A 27,750-nucleotide genomic window follows, 5' to 3' on the forward strand; every position below is an offset into this window, starting at 1 on the left:
GGCTCCTGCACCAGACTTCTCAGTAATGGGTACCAGTGCTGTCGAGGCCAATCTGGAGCTATTAAAATCATCTTTGGCTTGTCCTGTCTGACTTTTAGAAGTACCTTTGGGAGGAGAGGCAGAGGTGGAAAGGCATACACATGAAGATTGCTCCAATTGAAAGAAAGAGCATCCACTTTCCAAGCTGTGGGATGAAACCTTTTGCAAAACTTTGGCAGCTGGTGGTTTAGTGGAGAAGCGAACAGATCTATGTCTGGAGTTCCCCATGACACTGTCAATTTTTGAAATACATGAGGATCCAATTTCCGCTCGTGGGGATCCATAATTCGTCTGCTTAACACATCTGCTAAGGAGTTCTGTGCTCGGCAGAAACCTTGCCTGAAGATGTAGCTGTAAACTGAGAGCAGTCTCCCACAAAATCATTGCTTGCCTGCATAGAGGATAAGAATGTGTTCCCCTTGCTTGTTGATGTACCACATGACAGTTGTGTTGTCTGTTAGAATCAACACCTGCCCTGGAAGAAGTAAATCCTTGAAAGCTATTAATGCAAACTGGACTGCTAACATCTCCTTCAAGTTGATATGTAGATGTTGTAGTCTGGCAGGCCACTTGTCTTGTATCCACTTTCCATTTAGATGAGCTCCCCAAGCTTTGTCTGAGGCATCTGTCGTTAGAATCTGACTCGCCTCTGGCCGGGTCACAGAGAGTCCCTTGTTTAGGTGACATTACTGAGCCCACCACAAAAATTCCTTTTGAATGCAAGGTATTATCTGAATGACAGTGTCCAGATCCTGGCAGTGCTGTGTCCATACATTTTTGAGATACCATTGTAGCTTCCTCATATGCAGTTTGGCATTGGGAAGCACCAGAATACAAGATGCCATGAACCCCAAGGCTTGAAGGACTGTCCTTGCAGTCAGCCTGGACTGATGAGACAATTGATGAAAGTAAAGGGAAAGATTATTTTGTTTGTCCGGGGTCAAAAAGGCCATCTGGGATGCTGTATTCAGTCTTACACCCAGAAAGCACATGTCCTGAGAGGGTACTAGACTGGACTTTATTTCGTTCACAGAATACCCCAGGCATCTTAGCACTGCTATCACATATTCCAAATGATGAAGAAGCTCGTCCCGTCCTGGAGCCAGAATCAGGCAATCGTCCAAATAAGGATAAATCTGTATTCCTTTTAGTCTTAAGAAAGCTATCACTGGAGCCAGAACTTTCGTAAACACTCTGGGCGCAGTAGATAAGCCAAAGGGCAATGCAGAGAACTGATAATGAGAAGTCCCAGCTCGAAAACGCAGATACTTCCTGCAAGTCAGTCTGATAGGAACATGAAGGTAAGCCTCCTTGAGATCCAAAGTTACCATCCAATGATCTTTGCCCAGCAGAGGTAAAAGCTGTTGTAACGTCAACATTTTGAACTTGGGAATGTCCAGATAAGTGTTGAGGATAGATAAATCCAAAATTGGTCTCCACGTGTTCCCCTTCTTTGGTACTAGGAACAGGCGAGAATAAAATCCTAGGCCCACTTCTGGTAGAGGGACCGGTTGTATGGCCCCTATTTGAAGTAGCAGAGAAATTTGTTTGTGAGCCTCTAGTCTTTGCTGAGGAGGAACGTCTGGCATGCCTTTGAAAGGAGGCAAGGTATGGAAATAAAACTTGTAACATTGGTGTATGATATCCAATACCCATCTGTCTTGAGTAATCAAACTCCAATTTTCCTTGAAGAGTGCCAACCTTCCTCCCAAAGGTGCTGCCAGGCAAGAAGGATCTGGCAGCTGAAAAGGTAGGTCATTGGGCCTGTTTACGAAAGGACTGACCCTTGCCCTCACCCGAAGACTGTGCAGGTGAACTCCCTGTTCTAGGCCTGAAAGAGCCCTGAGCTCTGCCCCTACCACGTCTATATCTACCCCTAGACTGGGAATCAGAAGAAGGATACGTCCACCCCTTGGTAGGCCAATTCCTACGAAACTTCGGAGGCTGAACCTGCAAAAAATCTTTAACAGTCTGCATAGACTTAGCCTTGTCTTCCATTTTCTTCAAGACTGCCTCAACAGGTGTACCAAACAACACATCAGATTGTAAAGGAGCATCTAAAATCCTTGTCTTAACATGGACAGATAAATTCTGATCCCTCAGCCAGGCATGCCTGCGAAGAACTGACCCAGTGGCAGCCACCCTAGACGAGGCCTGTACAGCATCAAAACCACATTGCAAAGAATGCTTACCCACCTGTTCAGAAACATGTACTAAATCTTGTAACTCTTTACACTCAATACCTTCTGCCAGAGCATCTACCTTAGACTTCAGTTGAGAAAGTAGATAGTTTTGGTATTTCAACATGTGAAACTGGCAATTCAAAGCCCTCATAGCTAGGGTGGAAGAAGTATAGACTTTCTTTCCCCATCTATCCAAAGCCCTGGCCTCTTTATCTGGAGGAACCGGATTTTAACAACAGAAGCCTTAACACCCTTAGGCCCCTGACTAACAGTTTCTGGGTCCGCCCTAGGACTCTTAAAAAGATACTTATGAGCTTCAGGCACCCTGTAATACCTATCCGGTTTAACAGGAGCAGGAGGCAAGGAATCAGGATTAAGAGAAGCCTCCGCAAACACATCTTCCACAACATCCAGAACAGGAGGTATAGCCAAAGGCCTATGCTGGGGTAAAAACAAAAATTCCCTAAGCCTTTTCCTGGAATCAGAGAAGTCCTGACCTTCCCACTTAAAATGCTCCCTCATGGAATGAAGAGTCTCTGAAAAAGAAAAATCCTCAGGAGGAGAAGCAGAAGGAGTAGAATCATCCACATCAGAGTCAGAATAAGGACAGTACTCCTGCAAGTCTTCAGCCGAAGACTCAGAAACATCCGAAGCCTGTTCAAAACTCCCCAACTCAGGTTCCACCCTAGGCCTCTTGTCAGGAGGGGGCAAAGAACCTCTAATCAAAGTAATCAAATCTTCTGCCATTTTAAGCATATGCTTCTTGGGCACAGATCCTGAAGAACTAGGAGTGACACCAACCGAAGTTAAACCTGGCCTGCCTCTGGGAGAAGCCTTGGAAACAGAAGGAGAGGGCCTAACCACCCTAGGAAGGGAGGGGAGTACAGTAACCTGAGAAGCCCCTTCAGCCGGACCTGCCTGCTGAGAGGCCACATCCTGCAATAACAAAGTCTCTCCCTGGGACTCCAGAGAAACCTCCGGCGAAACCACCGGCTCCACCGACACCTCTAAAGAACCGGCGTCCGGTACTGACGGCTCTTCTTGCCTAGGCTTAGCTGCTTTGTCCTTGCGCTTCTTCGAAGAAGCGGACGTCGGAGCATCCGATGGCATATTATAATTGCACCGCTTCCCGAAGACTAACCTGGCACAATCTAACCTTCTCTTAATAGTGCGCTTATTGAATCTAGCACAAAAGCGACACCCAACAACATCGTGCTCAGGCCCTAAACAAGGAATACACAAAGTATGATAATCTCTATGCGGTATCTGTTTCCCACAAGAAATACAGTTATTCACTTTTTCTGACATCCGGTAAACCACTGAGGCAAGAAAAAACAAAAATATTCCCAACGGGTACTTAGCCAACTTTGACTCGGTCTGAAACTCAATTGAAAAATTTCAGAACGCCGAACGGCACTTGCAACGCTGCTTCTGCATCGGACCATGCGTCAAAAAAGACTGAGGATATGACGTCGGTCATGCGCATTTGTACCCTGACGTCCTGATGTCAGTCTAATGCGCCTTGACCGACGTCAGCCTTATACTTTGATATTCGGGCCGACCGAGGACAGCGGACTACCCCAAGTGTAAGGACTGCAGCAATGTGAGATGAAGAACATCTAAAATATTCCCCAACGGGGTACTTAGCCAACTTTGACTCGGTCTGAAACTCCGAATTCGAAAAATTTCAGAACGCCGAACGGCACTTGCAACGCTGCTTCTGCATCGGACCATGCGGCAAAAAAGAGTGAGGATATGACGTCGGTCATGCGCATTTGTACCCTGACGTCCTGATGTCAGTCTTAAGCACCTTGACCGACGTCAGCCTAATACTTTGATATTCGGGCCGACCGAGGACAGCGGACTACCCATATGTAAGGACTGCAGCAATGTGAGATGAAGAACATCCACCAGATATGTGATTGGCTGCCCACCACTGCATGTGTCAGGGGTGAACAGGGTCATAAATGTGTACAATAGTGGCCCCAATGATATTCACAGTGGCACACTATCCCTGGAATACCTGCACATGGCATGTGTCAGCGGACATGGTGTGTCAGCTATGGACATGTAGGTCGGTGTACCCCTCCACACCACATAATGGATGCCATGGTATGGACCTCACATGACAGCTACAGATATGGAGAAGGACACAGTGACATGTACAACACTGTGACAATGCACTCAAACACATTACCAATGCACACTGACTGACAACACCACAGAGTACACATATGCTACCCACATAGAGGTTACCACTCCCGGATTTACATATGTAAGTCACACCCATGACAGATGTCCAACAACCATAGTAACACCTCACACCATCCACAACCTAAATGTCTGCTGTGTGTCGTCCGTGCCACTGCAATAGAGTGCACATGTGGAGGTAAAAGTTCCTACCCACAGATAAGACATACCCTGCAATAAACCACACAGTGTTAAGAAGCAAGACTCCCCATGAGTACATGTCATACATACCCCTGCTGAATGTTAGTCAGATAGGTAATATGCCATATGAGTCACCCTGTGTAACTGTATGACAGCAGCAGGTACCATCACACCACGTGTCACAATGGTCAGGGTAGCAGAACAGTACGCTGCTGTAGTCCCAGGGGCAATAGCGTATTGTATTGTAATGTAATGTATTGTGTTGTATTGTATTGGTATGTTGAGGTGCCTCCTTCGTGGAGTGGAACCACTGCTGCTGTGTGCCAGTGTACAGGTACATATCCTGTAGTCAGGCTAGTGTTACATAGCACTTCTATATGTGTGTTTAGCTCCTGTCAGAGTTTATGTAGCATGCAACTGGGGATACCATCAGGTCCCATCCATGTTGTGTATTCTGCTGTCCTGAGGGTGGCTCTCACCTGGACATCTGTGATGACAGGGAGGTTACAGTCAGCTGGGATAACTATGCCTTATTTTGGGGGAGAGGGCGGGGTGACACCTGCACTGAACCTGTCTGCCACAATGTTGTCGATATCTGTGGTGTCAGTGAAATATTTGTTGTGTACTACCTATGGGCATAGAGGATGGATCCTGACCAGGTTGCTAACATAACTGAAGAAGGCCTTCTGGTTATCTGTAGTGTCCATCTTGATTTCCCTCTCAAAGTTGCCCATGTATTTTGTATGATGGAAAATAGATCCTTACTAGTGCTGCTCAGACATGCCCTCCCTTTATGGAATTATGGTCCGTCTTGCAGTAGCTTCCATCGTCTGTAATACAATCTATCTATGGCTGGGGTCCACCAGACAGGATGCTGTCCCTTTGTGGAGAGTGTCTTGGTCATATATGGGATTGCATGATCCATGCATTCTCGGAGATGTCTGTAGAAAGCAATTGTGTAGGGGGCAGCATTGTGGGTTGTATCTGCCACTGGCCCAGTGGGCTGAAAGGATACCATGTCACTGTTACCAAGTGTAAAGTTTGCATCTGTAATGTTATGCACTATAGTCGTTTGTGCTGGTGGTGGAGGTGGGATATGTATATCCAGGGCAATCAGTGTGTGGTCAGCTCACAGTAGTTGATGATGTAGGCCATACAGTACCTAGATACAAACCCCCAGAGTGAGGAGGTGCTCTTGACCTGAATCAGTGTTCTGACTGCTGGGGTTTGGTAGTATGTCGTATGGAGTCTGCCAGGTACTGTTGCACAGTTGCTGGCTGAGCACTGATACCTGGCCATCTACATGTGTATCCACCAATAGACAGACAGATGCTACATATGTGAGATATGTTGTATCATAACAGTCGAGTAGCATGTGTAGTATGTGTGCCAAATTCTGCTGACATACATTGCTGATACCAGGTTATTTTCTTTCTCAGGTACATGGCCCACCTGGGGAATCCCACCTACTCCACAGCTGAGGATGAGGAGATACACCAGAGCCTGGTGCGGGATTATGTAATACTCTTTTCCCGCACCAGCCAGAATCAGCAGGAGAGGGCTGCACTGTGGCAAGACCATGTCCGTCGGGTAAATGACATAGGCACGCATAATAGGACATATGAGCAGGTACGACATCACTGCAGTTATTTAATCAGACATGTCCGTCAGCGTGCGTCGGATATCCACAGGCAACAGGTCGCCACAGGTGGTGGGGTGGCTACACATCCCCCACTCACCAGACTGGAGGGACTACTCATGAGTGTAGTGGCTCCAGTCCGCCAGCAACAACAACAGCAGCAGACATGCATTATGATGGAGGCTGGAGCCACACAGCAGCAAGACAGTGAACGTGCAGGTAATATGCCATATGTATAGTTTACTGTTGTGTACACTGGTAGTTAATGCATGTGTGAGGTGTGTCCTTGGTTTGTAGCTGTCACCATAGTATTTAACGTGCAAGTGTGATATTCTCAATATTAGCAGCTGACCTGTGAAAGGCGACTGTTGTACTACTGACCTGTATCATACTCAGCAACAATGGCACAGTTGTGCCCACTGACATTAGTTTCTTCACGTCTGCAGGACCCTCTGGTATAACAGCAATGCAGCCTATCCATGCTGGTGAGTGTGTATTAACAATTCCTGTAATAGTGTTGATAGTAATAGTACTATTTGGCTCACTTAGTAGTGCTCTTTGTATGCATGTACGTGTGTCTGTGTCTGTGTGTTGATATCACGCATACTGAGTACTGTACAATTGTGTGAAACTGTGTGCATGTGTGCACCTGTGCATGTGTGCATGTGTGCACCTGTGCATGTGTGCACCTGTGCATGTTTGCACCTGTGCATGTTTGCACCTGTGCATGTGTGCAAGTGTGCACGTGTGCATGTGTGCACGTGTGCATGTGTGCACCTGTGCACGTGTGCATCTGTGCACGTGTGCATGTGTGCACGTGTGCACCTGTACTTGTGTGCATCGCTGGTAATGTGTAGACATTGTAAACTGTGTTTCCTGTTTCCCTCCCACAGGTTCTGTTGCTGCTCTGGTGGCATGTAGCAGGGAACCTGAGTCAGGTGCCGTGGGTACTGATAATGATGACATCTGTGTAATGGCACAGGAAAATATGCCAGGGTCCACCATTGGTCAGCCGATTGACAGTACACAGCTGTCGACCCCATCAATGCGCACAGTTATCCTGCCAATACACCCTTTGTCACCAATGTCCCTAGGTGATGGACAGCATATAGTGGGCATTGACCAGGGTAATGTGGTATCTGTGGCACATGCCTCCCCACACAGCAGCCATGGGCATGGCCCAGAGATGGTACCACACAGACAGATGTCCAGGGGTTCTCGTGGGAGCATCCGTGGGCGTACTGCCCCTGTCAGACGTGCCCACAGAGGTCTTACAACCTCAGCTATGTTTCGGGCTGTCATGCAGGCACAGTCACGTATGGAACGGTACACCAGACAGGGTCTGAGGGAGCTGACAGCATGTCGCACAGCCATGACTGACAGTATGCGTGACATTGCGGCTGCCATCCGTGATTTCACCAATGTCATAGACAGACGTTGTGGGGACATATTAGACCGGTTCCACAACTACATCTCCATGAGCCAGGGCGATGGTGGGCGGTTGAGGCGTCGACGTGGCCATATGCCAGCAACAGCAGCAGCTGGCAGTCATCGCGGACGACAACAGGGCCGCGGCCGCCCCCGTAGTGCAAGCAGCAGCCCCAGCAATGCTGGGTCTGTGCTGTCATCAGACCGCCCCAGGAGACCACGTGCACGTGGCTCTGGCCAGGCCCGACAGGGATCTGTGTCCAGTCAACGAACACCTGCTTCTGATGACAGTACCCAGTCTGGGTTGGTACCGGATACAGTCCGTAGCACCCCTGCAAGGCACAGGTACTGTGTCCGTGGCCAGAGACACTGATCTGTATGACCTGGCAGGTACAGTCTGTGGCTGTCCACAAACACCAGTATATGGTAGCCATGAGGTGGAACTGTGTGCATCCATACACACATGTGAACTGACAACACCTAGGGCTACCGCACACACACACACACACTGCATCAACATTGCCCCACCTTCTACTGCTGTCCCTCACCAACACACATACACATACATGTCAATTGGTGGTATCGGTGGCTGACTCAGGCATACCAAGTTCACACCCTGTGCATATGATGAAACTGTGCCACCTCCTGCAATCTGTAACAACTGTGCAGGTACAGGTTAACATGTTGCTGATGCACAGGGTGACCACATAGATGTGTAGTAATAGTATCATGTTGTTAACAGTACTGTGTGCTGAATTAATTGTGGGTATATCACAGCATGCCTGATGCAGTAAGTGTGTGATTGTCATGTCCTGTTGTCTACACCCATGGCAAGTACCATAGTGTATCATCTGCACATGTTGGCATACTGGTGGTAATGATGTCAACAGAAGGCTACATACATAGGTAGCACAGGGATAGGGTAATGAATGTAGTAATACACAATGATGGACATGTAAATTGCAAGTGGCATGTTGCCCACACTAGACTCTGCAATGCATATGTTTGAGGATGTTGATGTGTGTGCAGTACTACACGACTGGTACAGGACACACAGGAGCACCCTAGCACTGCATGCTCACATCTCATACCATGCTAGACAGCCCCAACACACATAACTTACTGTCACAGGAGGGAGAGTCCCCATATATGTCAGGGATACTGTGGTGGCAGGCCAGGGAGCATACATCCTACTAAGTATGGAACCACTGAGTGAAGGCTCAGTGTCTGTTATTTGACGTGTATTACTGCAGGTATGAGCACATGGGTTTCTATCCAGTTATTGTACATCCTGACAGTACATGGTCTGTACACTTGTGTGCACTGAGACTGGACCCTAGCCATCTGACCTGTGTATTTCCATGTACATGTGCATAGTGCCTGCATATTTGCAGTGTTACCTACTGGAACTGGTACAGCTTGTTTGTTGTACAATGGACTACATGCAGCCCTGTTTACTGTAGCTTTGTTTGCATGCATGTTTGCTTGCAATTACCCTGGAATACTGATCACACCTGCAATGCATAGTTATAGAGCTTCTGTGGACTCCTAGTGCCATCTGCATAGCCTACTATATGTATGTCCATGTCCCACTTGACAGGATGTCACTGTTTGTCCTGTTCAAATGTACATTGCCTGTGACACAGTGCATATGACTTACCTGGCATGTGTCCACGTGAGCAGTCATATATGCTACTGCTAACTAATCACAGGCACTACACCTTCACATATTCATCTTCTGTTGAACTACCTGCTTTGCTAGGGACGGCCTGCACATGTCACCCCTGGGCTTTCAGATATTGGCAAAGGCTCTTGCTACCCCCATAGTGCCTATGTTAGGCAGGGCTCAAATGACAAACCCACCTTCATAGGTATCACAAGGGATAAGAAACTAAGAGCAATGCTACCCAACGCCAGAAGTCTAAACCTCCAGATGCATGCACCCAAAACACTCCTTGGCATGGAGAACATCGATATCTGTGCAGTAACAGATGCCTGGTAAAGGGCTACTGAGAGCACACCAGCACTACCAGGTTTAACCCGGTTGATTTCTTTGAAACAGTTACCAAGGCCATTGACGAGGGGAAGGTGGTTCACACAGCCTACCTGGACCTTGCAAAAGCCTTCACAACAACACCCCACTTGGGCATTCTAGAGAAGCTCACCAGCTTAAATATAAGCCCCTATGTCACTAGATGGATTGCACAGTGGCTCAAGGACAGAACCCACATGGTTAGCATTGCTGGAGCCATGCCAGACTCCAAACCAGTTACGAGTTGTGTCCCACAAGGCTCAGTCCTGGGACCTCTCTTGTTTGGTATATATTTATTGGAGGTACAGGCCAACGCGGACGGACTGTGGCTGACCAAATATGCAGATGACTGCAAACTGGCCACCATAATCGACTCTCCAGCCGACACAAGCATCTTCCAAAGGGGCATCATAGAAACAGACAACTTGTGCCAGAGCCATGGCCTTCAGCTGAACAGTGTTTAGAAAGGGGAATGTGCATCCTGTAGTCTGTTCACCTAGTTGCCAAAAGGGACATTGTCCTCACACACACTAACCCCCCTCAGCCAAAAACACACACTTGCCAATTGCAGGATTCAAACCCATCTGACTATGTTATGACACTCGAGACGGACACATTAGCAGAGTGTGCTATTTGCATTACTGGGAGGTTTCCCTTCTCTTGCTGTACTTATAGGGTGCTGACATCATCAGTGTTTAGAAAGGGGGATGTGCATCCCGTAGTCTGTTCTCCTAGTTGCCAAAAGGGATATCTCCCTCACACACACTAACCCCCCTCAGACAAACACACACACTTGCCATTTGCAGGATTCAAACCCCTACTTAACTATGTTATGACACTTGAGACGGACGCATTAGCAGAGCGCGCTATTCGCATTACTGGGAGGTTTCCCTTCTCCTGCTATACTTATAGAGTGCTGACATCATCAGTGTTTACAAAGGGGAATGTGCATCCTGTAGTCTGTTCTCCTAGTTGCCAAAAGGGACATTTCCCTCACACACACTAACCCCCCTCAGACAAACACACACACTTGCCATTCGCAGGATTCAAACCCCTACCTAACTATGTTATGACATTTGAGACGGACGCATTAGCAGAGTGCGCTATTCGCATTACTGGGAGGTTTCCCTTCTCCTGCTATACTTATAGAATGCTGACATCATCAGTGTTTAGAAAGGGGAATGTGCATCCTGTAGTCTGTTCTCCTAGTTGCCAAAAGGGACATTTCCCTCACACACACTAACCCCCCTCAGACAAACACACACACTTGCCGTTCACAGGATTCAAACCCCTACCTAACTATGTTATGACACTTGAGACGGATGCATTAGCAGAGCGCGCTATTCACATTACTGGGAGGTTTCCCTTCTTCTGCTATACTTATAGAGTGCTGACATCATCAGTGTTTAGAAAGGGGAATGTGCATCCTGTAGTCTGTTCTCCTAGTTGCCAAAAGGGACATTTCCCTCACACACACTAACCCCCCTCAGACAAACACACACACTTGCCATTCGCAGGATTCAAACCCCTACCTAACTATGTTATGACACTTGAGATGGACGCATTAGCAGAGCGCGCTATTCGCATTACTGGGAAGTTTCTTTTCTCCTCTGTACTTATAGGGTGCTGACATCATCGGTGTTTAGAAAGGGGAATGTGCATCCTGTGGGGAGGCAGACACCAAGCACACTCTGGCTAAGCTGTCATTCCCTAGGGCAAACAGCTTAGTGTTGACCTCTACACCCATATGTTTAATTGTCAAATGCACATTATTTGTTGCTGATAGGCTGTTTGCACATCTTTATTGCCATAGCATTCCCTGTTTGTATGAACAACTTGTGCATCTGTGGAAGATGTTTGCATATGGGAGGGATCCACTATATCACGTATGTCTCTGTAGTCATTTAACTGTGTGCACTGGGCAGACTGCTGTAATGTGGTTGGTTCCTGGAATAACACATAAAAGTACCAGATATGTGTGTCCAACTGCTAAACTGAGATTTGGCCTAAGTGTGTGAGCATGCCCAGTTCAGCCTTCCCATGACATGTTGTCTGACATATGTCTCATTTATCAAAGTGTGTGAGCATGCCCAGTGTGAGCATTCCATATGTTGGACTCTGCAGCCCACCACATTTGTGGATGAGTGTGAACTTCAACAAATATCACCCGTTTATGGTTGTGTGTCATGTTGTGTAGTTACTGTACAACTGCTTTGTGTGTGAACACAACAGGATTATACTGTGCCTGCAGTGTTTGCATGGGATACTTTGCATACAGTTGTCAACATCCTTTCACACTGACCTAACACTGTAGTACTGTATAGTGTACTGGTAGTACTTTGACTGTGGTGGACAGTATCCTGGGCTTTAGTGCTATCACTGCTTTACATTTCGATAGTGGGCACAACAGCCTGGTTAGGGGCCAGTTGTGTACATCTGACCATGTTGCATTCTGTTCAGATATGAACTACTTAAACCAGGCTTGTCCAGCATTGGTAGTGTATTCCACAATATAGGTGTACATTTGCAAACACTAGCGATGTGCCCTAGTCCATGTCTAATGATAGTTGGAGAGTGTGTTTGTCCTTCAACACACATTGTAAGTGGAGTTTGCCATGACATATGTCATGGTTAGTATACTGTGCCTCTGTCTACCTGTGACATGACAGTGATACCCAGGATAAAGCTACCATCTCCCATCCACTCATCAAGATTCCTATTGAGGAAGATTGATAAGTGACTCTATGGGTAGCCTGTACTGGGGGTTCACTCATGGGTGGGGGTGGCTTCTGTGTTATGGATCACGCAGTACAGCTTGTCCTATGCAAGTCAGTGCTGGGGTTCAGGTCTCATGTACATAGCTCACTGCCATTCAGATTGTACAAGGTGCAGCATGTTTATTGATACCAGCAACACAGGCAACACATGGCATCTGTGCAAGCTCTTTGATACTCCTGGTGAGGTACTGTTGGGGACTTTACAATAGCCCCTGTGGGATGTACCTCAGCAGACACCTCCAACAACCGTAGTCAATTGTACCGCTGATGAAGGATGACTGCAGAGCCACAATGACCTCCCCTTATCTAGATCTGACAACCTTCATGATTAGGTGGGTATATGGTATGTTTCTGTAAACACTACAGCACATGTTTGTCCAATGCAGGATATCTATCACCTTGTGTCCCCAGGTCTCTCATTACATGTTAACTACATAATGGGTTAACACCTATGTGGTAATTGGTGGGCACTTACTGTATATCCACGGGGGTTGACTATACACGTTTCTGCAATTAGCTTGCTGACATGGCCATGGCACCAGTTGTCTGTTTCTATGTGGCCCTTTTGTGGGATGCTTGTGTCAGCTGGTGGATCATATGTGGTGAGCAGTTGGTAGTCTTCTGCAAACATGTTCGGACACAGTCCTTCCATGTTTGCCTGTACCTATGGGACATATATACCAGACGAGGGAGATCCCAGGACCAAGCCTTGTGGGATGCCAGTTATATCTCGTTTGTAGTCTGACATGGCTGCAGCATGTCTGACCATGTCTGTTCTGTCCTTGGTCTGGTTTGCAACCCCTCTACTGACATAGGGGTTTATATTTAAGCTGGTGAGCTTATCTATAATGAACACGTAGGGTATTGTATAGAAGCCTTTGCAAGGTCCAGCTACGCTGTGTGGACCACATTGCCCTCATCAATGACCTTAATGACTGTTTCAATTGAGTCAAACATGTTTAGGGGCAGGATCTGCACTTGAGAAAGCCACACTGGGTAGGGTCCGGTGTCAGTAGGTCCCCAATATCTTTATGTCTGTGGTACATGCTGATCCTTTCCATAGCTGTGCAGACCGAGCTTCTCAGGAATCTGGGGTAGTAGTTTTCAGTATCCATTCAGGCAACACTTTTGTTGAGAAGGACCACTGTTGCTGTACACTGCTCTTTGGGAACATATTCTGTGGTAAGGCTGACATTGAGCAGTAGTGTGGTTTGGCATTCCATTCATCTTGGAGTCCATATTGCACTAAGCCCAGGACACCATCTCATACCATTGCTGCTGTGTGTTTTGCTTTGTAGATGTTGGCTGTTACCTCAGCATCTGCAATGTCAGAGGGCCAGCAGTCTGCTGGGATAGATATTCAGCATTCGGGGGGGGGGTTTGCACTGCACCTGTCAGGATGTATGTTGGCAATATGTGTGTGTGTTTGTGATATTTGTGTGATTCAGGGCATATCTGTGAATTCCCAACATGGTTCCTACTATCAGTTGTGAAAGCCTTGGGATTATCCTTAGTGTCCTGTACAATTTGTATCTTCATAGGTTCATAGGTTCATACTAGGCTATCCACCCTAGGGCATTTGTTAGCCTAGCCAGAGTGTGTGTGGCTTTTGCCACCCCTTGCTATGTGAATATTATGGCTATTTATGATTTGCTTTGCTGTGCCTCTTTCTGGACATGCCACAGTGAAGACCCCCAGTGTAACTCTACAATCATCCATCCACTTGGCAAGATTCCTGTTGAAGAGTGTCAGTGAGGGGCTCTGCCTAACATGGAGTGGGATTCTGGTCCAGGGTGTGGGGAGCCTCTGGATTATGTATCTGTCCCACCAGCACATCCTATTTCATTATTTGTTGAGGTTGACATCTCTCACTCTCACAGCTCCGATGGATTTGAGTTTTCTGGGGTGGAGCATGTCCATTACTCCTGTGTTGGGCATGGCCTTCTACAACAGGCATGCAATGCCTCTCTGTGTAGGCAGTATGTGACTGCATTCAGCTGGGGTGTCTACAGCCAGGCAGCATATGACATATATTTGAGACCCTTTATCCTCTTGGTGAGGTACCTTTGAGGTCTTTCTAACTGCTGCAGGTGTCAGGTAAGGTACATCCCATATGAGGCATTGTACTAGATTATGGGTGTGATTAGAGAACAGTATAGGGGCACAATGACCTCTGTTGACGTAGATGTGAACCCTTTCCTGATACGGTGTCAAATGTAGACAGTCTTCCTAGCCACATTGGCAATGTGGGTGTCACATAACAGGTTACTGTCCACTTGTGTCCCTAGGTCCCTGGTTACTCCTTCCATACATAATGGTTTACCACCTATGTGGTAATTTGTGGTACCTTGTTTGGTATTTGGTGGGACATTCATACTGTCCAGTGTCTTCAGGACGGCTGGGTGGGGTTCCTGTGTGTGAGAGTGTGGTCTGTAGAATGCTACAGACTGTACAGCAGTCTTGCCTACAGTTAGTTGCACATGGGTGGACTCCAATGCCTTGTGCATTGTCAGTTACCTGGACGTATGGGTGTCTGTACTGACTATGGATACTCACCCTCCTTTTATGTTTTGTTCCAGGTTTTGGGGCCATGACACATGATACGTGGTATAACCTGGTAGTGCTGGTGTGCTGTCAGGAGGCTTGCAGCAGGTTTCTGTCACTGCACAGACATCAATGTTTTCCATACTGGGGATGGCCTTGGGAGCATGCATATTGGGGTTTACACATCTGGCATTAGTCAGCATTTCCCTTATGTTTCTTCCCACTTATGTTTTCTAGGGTGGTGGGTCAGTCTTTTCAGCCTTGCCTACAAAAGGCTCTATGGAGGTGGCAAAGGCCTTATCCAATATTCAGACGCCCAGGGGTAACAGGTGCAGGCCATCCCAAGAACAGCTGCGTGGCTTGTCAAGCATGACATCCCAAGCAGACAGACATTGGATCCCCTTGGAATGACACCAGTAAGTGTGCCACTTGCTACGACTGATCATTCCGTGTTTGTACTGTGGCATTATTCTTGGTAAGGGTAGGATGCTGCAAACGGTGAGTGTCATGCCGGCCTGGACTACATAATCAGAGAGCTCATCTATGTCTCTTTTCATGTAGTCTAGGGAGGTACATCTCAGGTCATTCACACCAGCATGGACTATGACTGCATCATATTTCTACTTGCTTTGGCGTGACCTGCATACTTCTGCTATGTGGCATATTGTGGCAGCCTGCAGGCAGCTTACTGTACCCTTTCCCTTGTTCAGTCTGGTGTGCGGGACAGCAGTGTGTCTGACTATGGAGTCACCTATTACAACTGTATCAGGCATGTTGTTTCTCCTTCTGGCCTGTGACTGTTTGGCACACCAGCTTTGTGTACTATGTGTTGCATGTGCTATGTTTGGAGGTTGTTTGATTGGGTGTCTGCTTTAGAGGCCTCTGTTGGTGTGCTGTGTTTGTAATTTGTGCCTCTGGGAATGTTTTTCTGTGTTTATGTGTTTGGTTTGCAGTTGTGATAGGTCTATGTGGGACTGTGTTTGTGGTGTGTGTGGTTACCTTCTCCTCCCGACTAGTTTTGGGAGTACTGAGTTGAGGGAGCTCAGCCTCCAGTTTGGATAGATGGTTGCATATCTCACATATATTTGTATTTCTTGGGTGGAGTTGGGGGTTGTCTGTGTACTTGGGGCAGGTGTAACATTGCCTCAGGATTCACAGATTCAACTTGTTGTGGCTGGCCTTAGTGGATTGTATGTGTGGACAGATTTTATTGCCATACTACTGATCAGTGATTACTTCATTGTTTATGTTTGCTCTATCACGTAGTAGCTTCCTCATTCTCTTGCATGGTTTGGTTATGGCTGGTGTCCACCATGCCATATTCCTGCGTGTATGGCATTGTGTCTTGTTTTAATTTAGGATTGCATAATCCAAGCATTCCTGGCAGTGTTCATGGAATGGCTGTATTACAGGTTCTGAGGTGTGGCCCATATTTTGCACCTGCACAGGACCTTTAATGGATTCCACATCAGTTTGGAGGAGTGCAAATATTGCTTAATACATGTTTTCCACTGTGGTTTTCTGGCCAGGGACTGTGGTCAGGATTTGTATATCCAGTGTGATTACTCTATGGTCTGGTTTTACCAGTGAGCAATACACTTCTCATCTTGACATCCAGTACCCATGTTGCTGATTATCACATCCAGTATGCTTACCCCTCTTGTGGGAGTGGTACGTTGTTCCTGGGCCTTTTGGTTTATGGATTCTATGAACTTTTGTCCTACACTGTTGGAGCTAGTATAATGCTCCCAGTCTATGTCTGGGTATTTTCAGTCACCCAATATAATGTGGTTTGGAGGACTTGATATATTCATATATTCCAGCATAGGCCAGGTGCAGTTCCTGGTGTTGGGACAGTAGTCTGTAGCAGGCTATAAACTGGGGGGGCAGTTTTAGCCACTGTTACTTAACCATGGCTAGTCCATGCTGCTTTTTGTTGTGGTACCAACATGGGGGTGTGGTTATCCTTGACAATTCTTGCTAGTCACCCTCCTTTTGTAGCTTGTTCCAAGTTTTGAGGCTGTACAGCACAGTATGAGGTGTAACCTGGAAGTGCTAGGGTGCTGTTGTGAGCCTTGGCTCAGTTTTCCTGTTACAGCGCAGATATCAACATTCTCCATACTGGGTGAGTTTAGACTGCATGCATCTTGCTGTTTCGACTTATCCCTTATCTTATTCTTATCCCTTCTGATACCTATGGAGATAGGTTTGTGTTTTGAGCCTTACCTATTCAGGGCACACTGTGGGTGACAACAGCCTTTGCCAGTATCCATACTGCCTGCACTGATAGGTGCACACCAGTCCTAGCAGGTGGTGCATCATGTCATGCTCAGCATGTCATCCCAGACTGGCACACATTGGATCCCGTTTGACTAACTGCGATACTTCAGTCAATTATTGCACTTGATCATCTCATTGTCATGTTGTGGCATGATGCTTGGTGAGGGTAGGATGTTAGGGTCCTCAGGTGTGCATATAGTACATGGTGTTACATTACTTAACACATAGCATTCATGCCTCAGGTGGTGCTGCAGGGCTGCCTCTGTCGGATGCACATATTACACTTCCCTGTACATGTTTGAGAGCAGGTTGTGTCATGTTAGGCATCCCTGTTACTATATGAGTGAGTCAGAGAGGGGTATCATTCCCAGGGTTCCTACTGAGCCAGTGTATGTGCTATGCGTTGCCTCTTTGCCAAGGCCAGGGCATACTGGGCACGCCTCCTTCTGCCTACTGGGGCAGGCTCAGGTTGTTCCTCCTCCGAGTCACGCTCTGCCTGTGATGGCCTTGGCAATGGTGGGGGGCTGTTTGGCCCGGCCTTATGCTGGTCCTGCTGCAGCTGTTTTCGCAAGATCATATTATGTAGCATAGCACATACCATGACAATTTGGGTACATGTAGTTGGTGTGTACTGCAAGGCTCCACCAGATGTGTCCAGACACCGGAACCGTGACTTGAGCAGCCCAAACACACGCTCTATTACATTACGTGTTTGTGCGTGTGCCTCATTATGGTGTTCCTGTTCAGGTGTGTGTGCGTTTCTGATGGGTGTCATCAGCCACGGCTCCAGTGCATAACCTGCATCCCCCACTAGGTGTCCGTGCGGGATGTCCCCATTGGCAAATGTCTGGTACAGCTGCGTCAAATGCCAGATGTGGGAATCATGGTAGCTCCCAGGACAGCCAGCACACACATTCATTATTATGCCCTGGGCATCACACACGACCTGGCAGTTGATGGAGGGGAAGCCCTTGCGGTTGATGTATGCCCTACCCCGCTCACCGGCTGGTACTTTGATGCGTATGTGCATGCAGTCTATTGCACCCACTACCTCAGGGTATTCCGCTATTTGCTGGAAGAGACGCATATTGCTGGCCAATACCTTGGGGGCATTGGGGAAATGTACATGATCACCGACGTGCTGACATGGCATCCAGGAACTGGTGCAGTACCCTGGAGGCTGATGCCTGTGATATCCCCATCATATCACCAGTTGGTCTCTGGAAGGTACCTGTTGCTAGTATTCTTAGGCCAACACATACCTTGGTTTCCACTGGGATGGGTTCCCCTCTGTTAGTTCTGTGTGTGTGGCGTGACCTGCACAGCTCCACTATTTGCTGCAGGAGGTCTCTGTCCACTCTATAGCGCTCTACTATCTCCAGCTCATGCAACCCGTGGTAGGTGACCCTGGGCCTGTACACTCTTCTCAGTCTCCTCACTGTGGGTTGTCTGGCAGCATCTGCATTGTCACCACCCTCAGCAAGTCGCCTATGTCTCATTATGACAGCTATGGCAGCCCCTAACATTTCTGCTCGGAGTTCAGCTTTTTCAGTTCTCACTTCTGATAACTTAACTCCTGTCTTGCAGTGTCTCTTGAGAGAAACATCCTGCACTGCTGTTTGCAGAGTTTTAAGTGCTGGGCTGGGCTACTATTCTGCCTGTGTAATTGCCTGCATCTAATTGTTTTCACCTGCTAGCTCCAGCAGTATTCCCTGCTAGCTTTCTACTAAATCTGTTGCTTCCTTTTTCCTTTCTGTTTCCTCAGGGTGGAGCCGTGTGTAAACCAGCAGAAACACCCTCACAGTGGCTTACACGCGCGCACACATGCTTACACGGTTCAGAATCTGCTTATTCGGATTAAAACGCGTGCACGCCCGCGCAAACAGTGTTAAACATCTCCCAACACGCTCCCACATGCTCAGTCTGCCTTACACGCGCGCACACTGCCTTACTCGCGCTCCATGGCACGCACACGTGCGCATGCACGCCCAGCAAGAAACTTTGGTGTAGGCAACAGTGTACACCTTCCATTTCTTGACTTTCTCATGCTTAGTTAGTGGCACACCTCTTTCCATGATATCTGTCTGACATCTGTCATGTAACTCTAACCTCCAATGAACTGCATTTCTTTCTACCATTCCCCCCTGTGATGTCACCTATCTCCTACTCTGTTCCTCCCCCTTCTGTAACTCTTACACTACTCAGACTGTGCTCATTTGCTATGTGACAGTGGAATTCAGTATCCTTACACTCATTTGCATCAAATTGCCTACTAATGCTTAGTTACATGTCTTAGACTTAGCTTCCCCCCTTAGCAACCACTACACGGTGGCCATGTTGGTTTTGGTCTGCTGGTCCCTGCATTGACATTCCATGTATTGCATAAAACCCACATTTGTGGGTTTAAAACCTTCGTTTTTATGTTCTATACAGCGCAGCCCGTTTGCGCGGGGCTGCGCTGCGTTTAAACATCGGCAATCGCCGAAAAAAAAAATGATATTTTCCATATATTTGCATCAGGTTACCTTGCCAATGGCCACATATTTGGCCATTGGCATGCTGCCTGACACATATGCACCCTTTATTTGGAGCTGACATGGCTCCATTGCAGTTTTTGCAGAAACGTACTCAGTTGTCAACTGAGTACATTTCTGCAGCTAAAACGGCTCTTACACGGGCTGTTCTGGGCTTCCTGGATCGCTAATCATCCTCATTTGCATGCTATTCGGCTGCAAGTGAGGTGATTAGCTTATCCACGCCCACTCCGTGTAAGAGCCGTTTTAGCTGGTCTCTTACACGGACTTTGGGCTGTTCCTGGATCGCGAAGGCTGCATGGAGTCTTACACTACTCTTAGACTCCGTGCAAGCCTTCGTGAATCCGGCCCATAGTGATTAGCACATGACACTTCAATTTTGAAAACTTGAGGTCTGTGATCTAAAGAATTGCTAATTCCCAAGATAGGGTCGATTTATGTTAACCCATTTTTTCTAAGAGTACTTTTAGGGAGCACCAAAGCTTATGTGTATGTTTGCAGAACCAAAAGACATATATGAAGTATGTATGGGGGAAGGAACAACATGAGCAAGAAGGAGAGACTTAGGGATCAAACTTATTTAAAATAGAGGGGATATAGTAAGTATTATTGTTGATCATTAGTTGAGTGAAGACAAGTTTTTTAAAAGGGGATAACTTAAAAGTAGATTTGATTGCTTTAATCTTCCGTTCTTCAGTGAAGTCACTTCCTAGTTGATCCCAATATTTAGAAAATAGCAGTTGTTGTTGTATCTTTCGGCTTTTCCCGGTTAGGGGTCGCCACAGTGGAACTCCGGTCCGCTAATGATTGGCAGTAGATTTTTACGTACCGACTTGCCAGGCCTGATGCACAACCTTCAACGAAGGTACGCCCATTCACGCAGGTCTCCATATTTCATGGCTCTAATTAGCTTGTTAAGTATTTAATAATTCTTTTCTTGTTTGACAGGCTTTCCAATATCTCTGCTAAATTAGATGTATCTTTTTCGTTGAGGTGTGTAGCTATAGTTATTGTTAAAATCAGCTCTCTCATCTGGCGTAGAATAATGGTGTAATTTTTACTCACTTTCACAACACATTTTAGTTCTTGTAAGGTTTTATCTCTGTGTTTATGGATGTCTCATAACGTACAATCTTTAATAGCCAGGTAATCCTTGAGATTTAATAAATTATTGTTGATTTTGATGTTAGGGTTCATATGGATAGGTTGGAGAAAGGTAGTGCCTTGTACAGATTCAGGAATTCTATTAGGTCTTGAAAAATCTTAACCTTCAGCTTAAGAGTATTGTTTATCTTGAGGGACCTAAGATTTGATGGAGTTAAGAAAGGAAAGGTTTTGGGGTTTATATTATTGGTGAGCAGATGTTTATACCAGATTTTTACCCATGATGGTAACCAGATGTCTTTTTGAGGGCAAAAGTTCGACACTGAGATGATTCTTTTAGCACAAATGATCCAATAACAGAGATGGAAATCTGGTAGATTGAGACCTCCTTTCTCGTGCGGGCAAGACAGTTTTAGATAGCTCATACTGACTGATTTAGGAAACCAAACAAATTTGGCTAATTCTTTATTAATTCTTAAGAAAAAGTTGTTAGGGATGGCAAGGCTTGAGGCATTGAAGTGATATAATAATTTAGTAAGCATGTTCATCCTGAAAACTGCTGCTTTAGACAGCATAGATAATTTCAATTGTTGCCATCTATGAAGGTCCTGTGTAATATTAGACCAAGCTTAAGTAAGTTGTTCTGGAACATTGATGCATGATTATGTTCAAATATTAAGCCTAGATATTTGAAAGAGTAGACTACCTTGAAATAAGGGTCTGAAAATAGATGTTCTTTATGGTGTAATGGGTTAATGGTGAAAATAAGGGATTTATTTTGATTGACTGTAGTTTGAGATTTTCGAGAACTCATTTATTGAGGCAACTATTCTCCTAAGGTCTGTGCTAGGGTGGTCAAAGCATATATTCAAGTCATCAGCAAAAGCGGATAGAGTTACTTTGGTATTTAGAAATCTGGGAATAGAGTGGAAGGTTTTTTAAATGGAGAAAGAAGGGCTCTACGTGTAGATTAAACAGGAGAGGAGAAAGGGGACAACCCTGTCTTGTTCCATTAGCTAATTTAATGGGTTTGGAAAATGTTTTGTTGATGTAGAGGTACGTAAAAGAATTATTATACAGGGATTTTATTAAATTAATAAGTTCTGCGGGGATGTAGAATTAGGATAGAGATGAAAACAGGAAATTAAAATTGACTCTATCAAAAGTCTTACAGGCATCAAGAACTAAAGCATACCTTGGACTTTTCTCAAATTTAGTAAGATGGATCAAAGAATCTAGGGTTAGAGTGTAAAAAAGCACATTAATCTTTATGTTGGGTAACTTACTTGTATAACTAGGAATTCCTGCATAGTAGTTACAGTGAGATACTAAGCAAGAGAAAACATTTTAATCTGCATATTAGGCAAACTGACTGTACATACAATACAGTAACAGGGTGAGACAACCCTATCGAATTTCCCAGAGGGACATGATTTCTTTGAGAACTAATCCTTTTATGCCTTAAGTAGTATCAGAGTTGACTTTAAGCCAAGCTACTCATCTCCCAGTTTTCTTTCCTGAACCCAAAAATGAGGGAGAAAGGATACTCCATATTCTGGATGCCTACAGGCAGGTCAGGCACTAGCCTGACAGAACTTAATCTTTCAGACCTTTGGATCAATTGTTCATTTCCTGTGCCAGTAAAAAGAAGGGACGACCCATCTCAAAACAGATTTTTTCCAAATAGTTGTCTATGGTTATTATTACCTTTTGTTATACTCACCACAACAAGACTATTCCAGGCAGGGTCAAGGCCCACTCTACCAGGGCCTTGGCTTCATCTATAGCTTTTTGAAAAGGGTTTGATTTTAGAAGTATTGTAGAAGCTGCAACCTGGTCCTCTGTCCATACTTTTACAAAGTACTATAAGCTTGATTCCTTCTCTAGGTATAGTTCAGACTTTGCAAGGACCATTTCCAGGGGTCCAGGGGCTCCTGAACCCTTCTCCTTCCACATCTGAAATGTAATAAGCTAGAGTAATCTACCCATACAGCCAAGGCTACTGGAACAGTGATCAATATGATGAACATAGTACAGTTGTGCAAGGACACTTACAGCAACAGTAGATATTCAAATGGTCACGGCGCACTGACGTCAGGGAAGAGGCGAAAGCAACCGACGCCGGACCTAGACTTTGGAATTCTGGCCGACTGAGGGTAGCCTGCCAGCAGGATAACCCAAGAGTAATGACTGCAACAGTGAAACACGATGAACATCAGTAGATATTCAAATGGTCACTGCTGCCATAGCCTCTCCCTTCCTCCATCTCCCTTTTATTATTTATTTATGTTTTTTTGAGTGTTGCCTATGCCAGGCTGTTATTTATATTTTGTTCTTCCTAGTATTGTCCTTTGAATGCTCACCCTCCCTCTCTCTGTTGGTAGGAAAACTCAGAAGGGATTGGCAACAAAAATTGTCTTCTAATTAGCTCAGCTCAAGATACCAAACAGTTGGAGTGCATGGAAGCTGGCTTGAAGCTTTGGAAGCTGGCTGGCTGTTATATCCTTGGCAGATAACCTCTAACTTATATAGCTACTGCAGCAGTGATCAATATGATGATCATTCACTCTTGCCTGGGCAGAAGTGAGTCACCACAATTGTCTTGGAGGATTCTTTCTGAATCTTCATAAGTACCCTGCATATCAGTGGAATGGGTGAAAAAGTATACAGGAACATTCCTGTCCAGGGAAATGAAAAGGCATTTGTCTTCCAGGTCGTATTGTGTTGCTCCTAGAGCAGAATCTTGCCAGTTGATTGTTCAGAGAGGAGGCAAATAGGTCTATTTGACAAACTCCCCACATATGGATTATATCTTTGAAGACTTCCTGATCTAGTTTTCATTCGTGAAGGGCTGAACTTGTCCTGCTAGCTTGTTTGACACACAATTTTGCTCTGATATAATGTATGACACCTGTAGAGTAACATTGTCTGTGAAGATATATTCCAAGCTAACATGCTAGTCTGCTAAGAAGGTGTACAACCTGGTTCCCCCTTGCTTATGGATGTACCATAAGACTGTGGTATTGTCTGAAACAACTTGAAGAGTTCCTGAGGACCAGAAATGATTCAGAGAGTTGAATGCTTTGATCAGAGCAAGTATCTCTTTATATTTATATGCTTGCATCGGTCCTTGGTGTTTCACAGACATTACACTTTTATTCTTCTTGAAACTGCTTCTCAAGTAAAATCTGAGGCATCTGTGGTGACTGACTCCTTTGGAACAGGGAGGGAGTGAGAAGGGGAGTTCTGGATTTAAGGATATTTGCTGTCTCCACCAAATTATTTTTCTTTTGACAAACCCCAACACTGACAACTGAAAGGACAAAGGATACTGGTGCTGGGACAAGAGAGACTTAATATACCATTGTATCTTTCGCATGTGGAGTCTTGCCAGGGGTATCATGAGAATCACATATGCATGAAACCCAAAATCCTGTGGTATTCCCTTCACAGTGACCTAAGTCAAAGTGGAAAGGCCTTTGAAATTGATCTAGTTATAGATCTATCTTCTTCTGAGGAAAATAAGCTCTTTGAACAGAGGTGTCTAGCTGACTCCCCTGGAAAACAATTGTGTGAAAAAGACTTTTGAATGTTTGTTTGGAATCTAATCTTGTGCAAGAGATCTCTCACTCAAGTGAGATTCCAGACACTTTGAAAAAGACTCTGCAAAGATAACCAAGTCATCTATTATGGAAAATGTGGATATCCTGTAGCCTTCAATGAGCTACAACTGAAGATGGTTGATTTGTGGATACTCTTGGTGCACTGGATGGTCCAAAGGGTAATGCAGACAACTGATAATATGATCCAGACACAGAGAACCTTAAGAAATGCCTGAAGTCTAGATTAATAGGAATGTGATAAGCATCTCTTAAATTAAGAGTTACTAGGAAACTTGAATGAGGAAGAAGAGGTAATACATTATGAAGTGACATCATTTTGCACTTGGGCACTGCCATAAATAGGTTTAGAAAAGAAAGATCCAGAACTGGTCTCCATGCATTTTCTTTCTTTGTCACTAAAAACATCCCTGAATAAAAAGATTTTCCCTCCTGAGAAGGAGGAACTGGTTCCATCACTCCTTGGGACAGCATGTGATGAAAATTAGGTGGAAATAAGACAGTCTGGTCCAGTGAATGATGGACTATCTCTTGTAAAGGAGTTAAGTCCTCCCAATGCCATCTGTAACCTTGACGAACGATCTTCAGAACCCATTTACAAACTATTTACTGCCAAATAAAAAAAGTGGAGCTTCAGACTTTCTAGAAAGGAAAGGGGGCTGGCAGGGTGGGAGGAGGACAAGGCCCCTTAAATAGTCATTTTGACTGTCCTAATTCCTTATGGAATCCCCCCAACCATTTTCTTTAAATATCTGTTTACCTGCATTTTGTTGAGACTATTTATTTTGTTTTTTGCCAAAACTGGATGAGGTGTTAGCTTGTCCAACAAAATGTGAGCCGTGAAACAGAAGGCAATTCTGCTTTTTGTTCTTCTGGTAATAAACACCACAGGCAGACTGTGCCAGTGAAACCTTTCCCAGTGTTTCAACAGAAAATGCTTGAGAGAAGGAAAAAAACACAAAAGTTGACTAGAGGAATCGAGAGTGCATTAGAAATTAAACAGAGCCAGGGTTTGGGAGACAGAGATGAACTGAAATAGAACAAGAAAATCTGAAATTATTGGACTTTCTTGGACTTTTTTAAACTTGAAGAGGACTCTAAGGAATATACCGTATTTCATGTCATTAATGTTCAGACAAACACCCAGGGGGGAAGAGGCGGAAGAAGGTTAACGAAGTAAAAAAAAATCTTAATAGTACTATTTAAAGAACATCACAAAGCAAAGTGAGGAATACTTGTTTTCTTATGTTTACAGAAACTTGGCTGCATAGTAACATTAATGACAGTGCAGTTCAGCTGGAAGGGCTCACTCTTTTTCGTGCAGAGATCAAGCACTCAATGGGAGATCTAGAGGAGGTGGAGTCCGCATGTATGTAAACAACAGCTGGTGCATAAACTGTGAGACTGCCCTTAGCCATTGCTCTGAAAACAGAGTTCTTAGTCAGATGTAGGCCTTTTTATCTGCTTGGAGAGTTCAATGGTGTCAGCATCACAGGGGTGCATATCCCACTGAGTGCAAACACTAAAGTGGCACTGGCTATGCTGTATATCTCAATAGGTCAGCTGCAGACTAAGAATCCAGATTTTGCACAAATTATTGGAGGGGATTTCAACCATGCAGATCTGAGGTCAGTATTACCCAATTACTACCAGCACGCGTTATTTGCAACAAGGGGCAACACCACCTTGGACAAGGTATAAACCAATATCAAGACGGCATATAAAGCAGCTCAATACCCACACTTGGGCAGTTCAGACCACCTCACCATCATGCTAAAGCCAGCATACAAACCTGCACTAGTCAAGGAATAACCCACTGTAACTGCTTCAAAAATACAAACTGGAGCATATTCAAAGAGACTGCAACAGCTGATCTACACATTAAATTGGATGAATACACAGAAACTGTGATGGCATATATATCTAAATGTGTAGATGATGTGACCATCAACAGACCCATCATAAGAGACCACCAAAAACCCTGGCTCCCGAGCTTCTGAAGGAACGTAATGTGACATTCAAATAAAAAAATAAGGAATCTCTCAATGCGGCAATGGCAAACCTTAAGAGAGAGATAAAGGTGGCAAAAGAAGACTATAGAAAGGAAGTCCAGAACCATTCACTGACAAGAGAATCCCCAGAGCATGTGGCAGGGCATAAAAACCATAACTGAATACAAACTCCTGTCAGCCCAATGTGAGGACAACACACAATTCTTGGACAGGCTGAACATCTTTTTCTGCAGGTTCAAGCAGAGGAACAGCTCCAAGGCAGCAAAACTCAATACAGACCCAGGAGACGAAGTGCTCAGCCTAAACTCAATAAAGGTGAAGAGGACCCTACACAGCAGGTGAACCCTAGGAAGGCTGCAGGAATGGACAACATCATGGGAAAGGTGTTAAAAGGACTGCGCTGAACAACCAAGCACTGTACTCAAGGATATATTTAACATCTCCCTCAATCAAGCAAAGGTACCCAAATGCTTCAACAACACAATAACTCCACTGCTGAAGAAATCTCCTTCAGGCCTCAATGACTACAGACCAGTAGCCCTCACATCCACCGCTATGAAAAGCTTTGAAAGGTAACACCTGACAACAAGCCTTCCAACAGCACTAGATCCACTCCAGTTTACATATCGTGCCAATCACTCAACGGCAGATGCCATTTCTGTTGCACTGCATCTCTCACTGGCACACCTTGAGAACAAGGACAGCTATGTCAGAATGCTGTTTATTGACTTCAGTTCAGCATTCAATACTGTCATCCCATGACAGCTAATCGAAAACACTAGTTCATCTAGGTATCAAGGCCCACATGTGCAAATGGATCCTAGATTTCTTGACTGAAAGACCTCAAAAGGTATTTGTGGCAATAACTCTTCAAAAAGCATCACAATCAACACAAGATCACCTCAAGGCTGTGTGTTGAGTCTACTACTGTTTACTGTACTAATTCACAACTGTAAAGCTAGATTCAACACTAACCATATCATCAAATTTGCGAATGACACTACAGTTGTGGGCCTCATCAGTAAAGGAGATGAAAAAGACTACAGGTTGGAAATGAGCACACTGATTGACTGGTGTGCAAGCACAACCTTGACCTTAATGTCAGCAAAACAAAGGAGATCATAATGGACTTCAGGAAAACACAACCAGCTCATTCTCCTCTCACGA

The 27,750-nt window shown here is 45.4% G+C and overlaps 1 protein-coding gene across 1 annotated transcript in view; it reads right to left on the reverse strand.

Moving 5' to 3' along the window:
• The window catches only part of LOC122808416 (survival motor neuron protein-like), a 797,372-nt gene that overhangs the window by 607,267 nt on the left and 162,355 nt on the right, over positions 1–27,750 (reverse strand). The window lies entirely within an intron of this gene.

Source organism: Protopterus annectens, chromosome 8.part0, assembly GCF_019279795.1.
Source record: "Protopterus annectens isolate FY-2018-M chromosome 8.part0, PAN1.0, whole genome shotgun sequence".
NCBI lineage: Eukaryota > Metazoa > Chordata > Ceratodontiformes > Protopteridae > Protopterus > Protopterus annectens.